Raw genomic sequence first — 7,256 nt, 5'->3', positions numbered from 1 at the left:
TATATATATATATATATATATATGCAAGTATCTGCTCTTTATGATAGTATTTGATAGTAAAAATACCAAAATCTAGTTGGATCTGATAAATTCCATGTTTTATAAATGTTATCATTTTTAATTTGATTTTTAAAATAGTTTATTCTGTTAAAATTTTCGATTATATTTTCTAATTGAGTCGTAATTGTTGACAGTGTAAACCTGCAACTTTATTCATTGTTAAATCTTTTGTATTACTTCTTCAATCTCGTTCTTTAGTTAAACTTGCCAAAAATATAACACTCTATCATATCGGGAAAATAATAAGACCTGTATATTGTGAATAGATTTATCCTTAGCAAACATTTCTAAAAGTGTTTACTTGAAGCCTAAATTTCTTGACTATTTTCATTTTTATAAATCTTGATTAGATTTTTTTCCTTTCAACTGGAAATATATTTCTCTAAATTTCAGTTGAACTATAATATAAAATATATCATTTTGGGGAGCGTTCTTCAGAAGAGAGCTATGGACTTCAGTCTTATTGGCTGAATTTATTGAAACGAAAGTAAAATGTCTGGTCTCTTTTTCGGTTCTTTTGTTTTGTATTAGGCCGATCTGATTCCATCAAGCTAGATTGGATAAAGTAGCGGATCAATCTAACATATTGCACCTCACAACAACTAATCTCTCCAAACATATTCAGTTTTACTGTTACGATTTGCATATTCTAATAAACTGCTAGTTTTGTGTTTCTCTTCAATAATACACATTATAACGAAAACACAACCGTGACTTTGTAAACATGGATGATTGTACTCTTTTGTACTTCTCTCTTATATAACATGTGCATGAAGGTGACAAGATGTAGCTCATTGCTTGAGATAGGCCCAACCCAAACAAACTACTCGATAAACTTGAATACAGTAACCAACAGAATCAAATTCAGACATTTCATACATACACACACATAGACATAAATATATAGCAGAATGTTTACATGTCCGTGCGTACGTGTTTGTTTATTTTCAAGATTTTGTTTGCATCGCTTTATTTTTTTATATTTACATGTAAATATCCCTACATTATTATCACTGTTTCACGGTTACTACATATGTGAGTTGCTATGCACACACACACACACACACACACACACACACACACACACACACACACACACACACACACACACACACACACACACACACACATACACACACACACACACACACACGCGCGCGCGCACGCACACACACACACACACACAAAGCAAATTTACGCTACGATTTATAATTTGAATTAAAAACGTGTGCTTCTGGATTGGAATGGAATCCAGTCGATATGGAAATCTGTGGAAATCTAATTGATGGATGTTTGATAATGATGTCAAGTTAGTGTCTCTCATGCAGTTACTGATCGATAATGTTTGCTAATAGAAATCTAATCTGTAAAGCCCTACAGTAATGCTAACCTGCATAATTCTCAATATCCAGTAGAACTGGAAAAATAACTTTGAAGCCAGTTTATACAGGACTCGAAAGAAAAAAAAAACTACTTAATTTGTGTTTTTTTTTGGTATATTTTGTCTCAACCAATAATATAATCAACACAAATAATAAAAGAATATCAATATTGGACTATGCAAAAGCCTTTTTCAATGAAACAAATTAGCTATTGACCTAAGCTAAGCAATTTTTTATTGATTATTTCTTGCTACCAAATAGCTTTGTTTGCCCATATGTCTCTCCAAATAATATATATTTGTGCTGCTGTTAGCCTGATTTAATCATTCCGGCAAACATTTCTTGAGGAAATAGAATATTAATATTATGATTAAATTAAATTATGAAAGGCAATATAATACAAACTTAAACTAACATATAAGCACTTGTGTATCACCATACCTGATCAATGGAGTTTTACCATTGTAAGAGACCCCACAATTTTAGAATTTACGACTGTTATTCAATAAAAGAAGAAAGAAAGATTTTCTCTTCTGTTGCTTAAATTTATTATAATGAAATACTCAACTTGTCCTCGACAATTCGCGATATCTTTGCTAAAGTAACTTCTTTATCTTGCCCATAGAGAACGAATAGTTGGGATTGATCTTTGTTCCTGGAAATTTCTCAGAATGTTTTCTGTTTTAGATTTTATTTCGACGGCAAACTTTAGAATGTTCCCAAAATACGTTGAGTTAGTCTGGGATCTTGGTCGCAAAGCTTGTATTATCTTTAGCTAATTCCATATACCGTTCAGTGCAGAAGGCTTTTTAAAAGTCTATTGGGACAACTAATTTGCATACAAATTAACCCTTTCAGAGAGGATTAAAAAGAATACAAATATATGATAAATTAGATTAGAATTAGGGCTTCCTTTTAGGGATTTCTGAGTCCCGAATTATCTGTAAATTTCAGTAAAATGGCAATTGGTAATTAGTAAGATTGTAATTTATTGTAATACACCTTGGAGCAGTGTACATGTAAAATGTCCACTGATGTGGCCGTTGTTGGGACGAATTTTCCGTTTCCTCTAACATTCTTTGGGTTTTTAACACATCACGTTCATGTGAGATGTTCTCTCAGAGCAAATACCGCATAACTGGCTTATCAACAATGTGTATATATTATGATTCATAGATCTCTCTCCCCCCACCATGTATAGGATGTGTGTTTATATAGTGTACGAATGCATACACGCATATAGTGCGTATTTATACACAGGTAGTGTTTACACACGAGCGCGCACATACACATAGGTAGGTAGAAAGATACACAACAACTGTTAGGCTTTAAGCCAGCGTATGCCATGTTAAAAATAAAGCCAAATGATTGAAGTAGGGTAACATATATAGCAGAATATAGAGAGCCTTTTTCCAGCTGTCTCTCGTAAAAACGAAAGATTTATCTTAAAATCTGATTTGTTATTTGCATTCATTTATGTATTTTAAGCATGCATTGTATGTCTTTCATTCATGCAGGAAACGCCAGATGTGTGCGTGTGTATATATATAAAACATACACTTTCACTCATACATTTGTATGTCAGCTTTAGGTCTCTATTTATGTATGCCTGCTTTATTTTTAAATTTCATTTTTGTAAATGTCAGTGTAAACTCAACTTATGAAAACCGCAGCTGCAGTTCCTCCAGTATTCTTCAGTTGAAGCTCAAAGCAAAACAGAACGTACAGCAAATGGCTCCATAATGAAAGGCTATCTAAAGTGCTAAGTTAACATTTCAGACGGGATGTATTTCCATCTTCGTATATTTCACTCCCAGAGCAGATGTTGTTGACATATCTTGCATCAGTCTTGATATTCCAGATGTGTTAACATAAGCTACGAAGAGGCAAGGGGAATGTGATACATTTTCGGTACATTTGATGTTTTAAAAACTTAATTTCTTTAACTTTATGATTTCACTGAAAGAAAATAATGCATTCAAAGCTTTTAAAAAAGTGTACTAGTTTTTAGAATGTCTCGGATTAAAATATCTTACTAGATAATTAAATTGTTGTTTATAATATCAATTTTATAACTAAGATTCCATTAATGTCTCACAAACCTGTGTAAAATGAAGAGTCACTTCAGTGTAATTCCATTAGCATTACATCAAAGTTCTGCTCTAATGAAATAAATTTTTCGTATGACTTAACATTGAGCTTGGAATGTATTATAATAAATATGTTATATTAAAAGAAAGAGTATACGAAAAGAAATATGGATATTTGTGGACACACTTAATTCAATAGAAACATTTCTTGAGCAGATTTCACTTTAGAAAGATGTGATTTCAATATTTTCTTTGGTCTCATGTTAATGTCTGTTTATACGTCTGGAATATCAAAATTTACACGAGATGTCATGAACAACTGTCAGGGTAGGAAATTATATAAGCCTAAGGTGAATGTACAACAAAGTTGACTAACAACTCAGAGACCTCATCTGCATGAAAAACAATAGTTTAGTGTTAAGCTAAGAATACTAAAACGTTAACTCAATATAATATTGTTTTCCTTTCTTTGAGAATTAAGAACGACAACTCTGGATACGATTTGGCACTATCATTCAGTAATATGGTAATAATGGAGGCGCAATGGCCCAGTGGTTAGGGCAGCGGACTCGCGGTCATAGGATCGCGGTTTCGATTCCCAAACCGGGCGTTATGACTGTTTATTGAGCGAAAACACCTAAAGCTCCACGAGGCTCCGACAGGGGATGGTGGCGAACCCTGCTGTACTCTTCCACCACAACTTTCTCTCACTCTTACTTCCTCTTTCTGTGGTGCCTGTAATTCAAAGGGTCAGCCTTGTCACACTGTATCACGCTGAATATACCCGAGAACTACGTTAAGGGTACACGTGTCTGTGGAGTTCTCAGCCACTTGCACGTTAATTTTACGAGCAGGCTGTTCCGTTGATCGGATCAACTGGAACCCTCGTCGTCGTAAGCGACGGAGTGCCAACAACATGGTAATAATGGGGAGGCGCATAGCTTAGTGATTAGAGGCTAGACTCATGATCGTAAGATTGTTGTTTCGATTCTTGGACCGGGGGATACGTTGTGTTCTTGAGCAAGACACTTTATTTCACATTGCTCCAGACCACTTCGCTGGTAAAAGTGAGTAATCCTGCTAAAGATTGGCATCCCGTCTTGACAGGAATATATATATAAGCCAGAATAAAACAAAAAAAAAAGCAACGGGAGACCGGCCCTATGCCCCTTACACAGCAATGTGAACTAACAATACTCACTCACTTACTAACACACACGCATTCACTAACACACACACACACTCACTCACTCACTCACTCACTCACACAAGCATTCGTGTTCAAATGTCCACACACAAATGGATTAATGGTTTATAAATATTAGAAATTTGCCGGAAAGAGAAAATGTGGAGTATTTTGATGACAAATGGCTGATAGAAAATATGATGGAGTGATTTGGAAACAATAACAGGCCCCGTTACAAAGCGGCTCGGCTCAAAGTAACCGGTAGAACAAGTACCAGACTTATAAATAAAATACCGGGGCCGATTTGCTCGACTAAACCCGTCAAGCTGATGTTCCAGTATGGGCGAAGTTTAATGACTGAAACGAGTAAAAGATAAAGTTGATATGTGACCTACTTTAATGAAATTTGATACAAACGGTGCTTGTTATTGTCTAATGTCACGAGTGATTCACTCGAACAACCAATTATTATTATTATTATTATTACTGTCTTGATATTCACTTGCAGAGATTTCAGTTTATCACCGTCTAGAAACTTTCTAATTCCTTATACAAACAAGAACGCAATGCTATGATACATACATACATACACACACACACACACACACACACATATTCTTTAATCCCCCAAATACCAGATCATGTGTTTGACATTTGATCGTTAGGAAACAAAGCTGTAGGTGATGTTTCCAACTGATGAGTAATAAAAATTCCATTCGGTTTTATCATTTTGTTCCTGCAAACATTGCGCTGAATAAAAGACATCATATTATAGTATAGCAAAAATATAAGTTCACCCTGTTATTAGAAGCGCGCCCCACCCACACTATTTTTGTTATGAGCTCTTTAAGAACTTAAATTGGAGGAGGAAAATGGTAGTTTTCTGGTCTACTTTCAGACTCCTTTTCTTGAAGGAATCACTCAGAATTACAGACTGTATCTAAGTACAGTATATACAAAATTTACTCTTACAGTTCAGTCTGAAAAGAATTCCATTAAAAACATTGTTTATTTTAGCATCAAAACGTAATGGACCAAATACTTTTTATAATTGAATATATATGAGGCTCGGTGAAAAATCTACTTAAAAAATTCTATACACCAAAATGTTTGTCTGGAATATTCATATGTAACGTGAAGTGACTCTGGAACGTGGAATACACCTCAAGTTCTCGGTATTACGGTGCTGTTCTGAACTTTACTTTTGGATATTTTGAGAAGAAGAATTTCTTAACATTATTATCTCTGACCAGTCGGTGTTAATTTGTATAATGGTGTTATTTTGGTAATCATTAAATAATCCCTAAAAATAATGAGTTATTAATATGGTATATTCAATCCTCAGTTTAAAAAAAAGGAAGGATTTCCGAAATGCTTGTATAAAATGAAGTAAGACAGGTCTTTGGTTCTAAATCTATGATCTCCAATCAAAGCTTTTCTAGTCATGAGAAACGCAGTTTATCGAGGACCACATTATTTAATGCTTCCCATTTCTCAAGTCATAGGGTGTGCTATGAAGATTTGGTTACTATTTCTAGCAGTTAGATGCTGTCTTGGCTGGCAACATATGCCTACAAACTAAGTTAGTAGTCCTATGTGATTCTCCGACCATCTGAGAGCTGCTACTATTTCAACGTACACAGATAAAATCTATATTTAACTTCTCAGAAAACAATCTTGATGTAACTGTTGGTGAAAATACTGATTTCATTCAGAAACTCCATCTCGCCCACTTATAACTTGATACACCTACCTACTTATAATTAACAGGATAATTTCTGCTTCTATATTTATTTACACGTCTAACTAGATTTATTTCATGCTTGTGCAATACAAACATGAATGTCTATGAATCTTTCAATGTTACGGTAATATTTTATAGTTCTGCTTTTCGCAAAGTTAGCAATTCCGCATTAATGCGTACTGGCTAATGTTTTATTTAACACAGTTCTTTGACTTCTCGCATCAGAAGCTCATTATTAGAATTATCACAGAAGCACAGTCAACCCTGAACTTTTCAAGTTCAGGGTTGAATCGTAGCAGTTAAGCTATTCACTCTAACAACAAACTGCACATATCCTCTCTTACTCTCTCCCTCTCTCTGCTTTTGATGTTCCTTAAGTATTATTTGTTAATAGCAATGCTTTTACGCATTTGTTGTTATGGATTCCTGTATATATTATAAATTCTTTCTTGGTTATAGGATTCCAATATTTCTTTGATCTCAACGATTTACACTTTCAAAGCTACGGCACGCATCCTCAGTCCTAGCATATCCCTGTTTAACTAACGCACCGCACTCTGAGTCATACAAGTCATGAATCATTGGAAAGGTAATTGACGATGTATTTACTAAACAAACACTGTTTCAATGTATTTCAATGAGCAGCGGCAAATGAGTAATTCAAGTTCTGTAGACCAGATAAGACAACCTAGAAACGGTAATGAGCAAACAATGTTCCTATCTAGTTGAAAAATTACGTGATTTCACGTTCACACATACATACGTACATACATACATACATACATATATATATA

The 7,256-nt window shown here is 34.3% G+C and overlaps 1 protein-coding gene and 1 long non-coding RNA gene across 2 annotated transcripts in view; one reads left to right on the top strand and one right to left on the bottom strand.

The window, feature by feature from the left end:
* Positions 1-7,256, top strand: part of LOC106878895 (receptor-type tyrosine-protein phosphatase T) — a 596,380-nt gene that overhangs the window by 86,114 nt on the left and 503,010 nt on the right. The gene's annotated exons all lie outside the window — the stretch shown is intronic.
* Positions 1-7,256, bottom strand: part of LOC106878896 (uncharacterized) — a 140,431-nt gene that overhangs the window by 1,505 nt on the left and 131,670 nt on the right. The window lies entirely within an intron of this gene.

The sequence above is a fragment of the Octopus bimaculoides genome, chromosome 8, assembly GCF_001194135.2.
Source record: "Octopus bimaculoides isolate UCB-OBI-ISO-001 chromosome 8, ASM119413v2, whole genome shotgun sequence".
NCBI classification, from domain to species: domain Eukaryota; kingdom Metazoa; phylum Mollusca; class Cephalopoda; order Octopoda; family Octopodidae; genus Octopus; species Octopus bimaculoides.
Note: the sequence above shows the minus strand (reverse complement) of the source record. Positions and strands in the feature narration are given on the sequence as shown.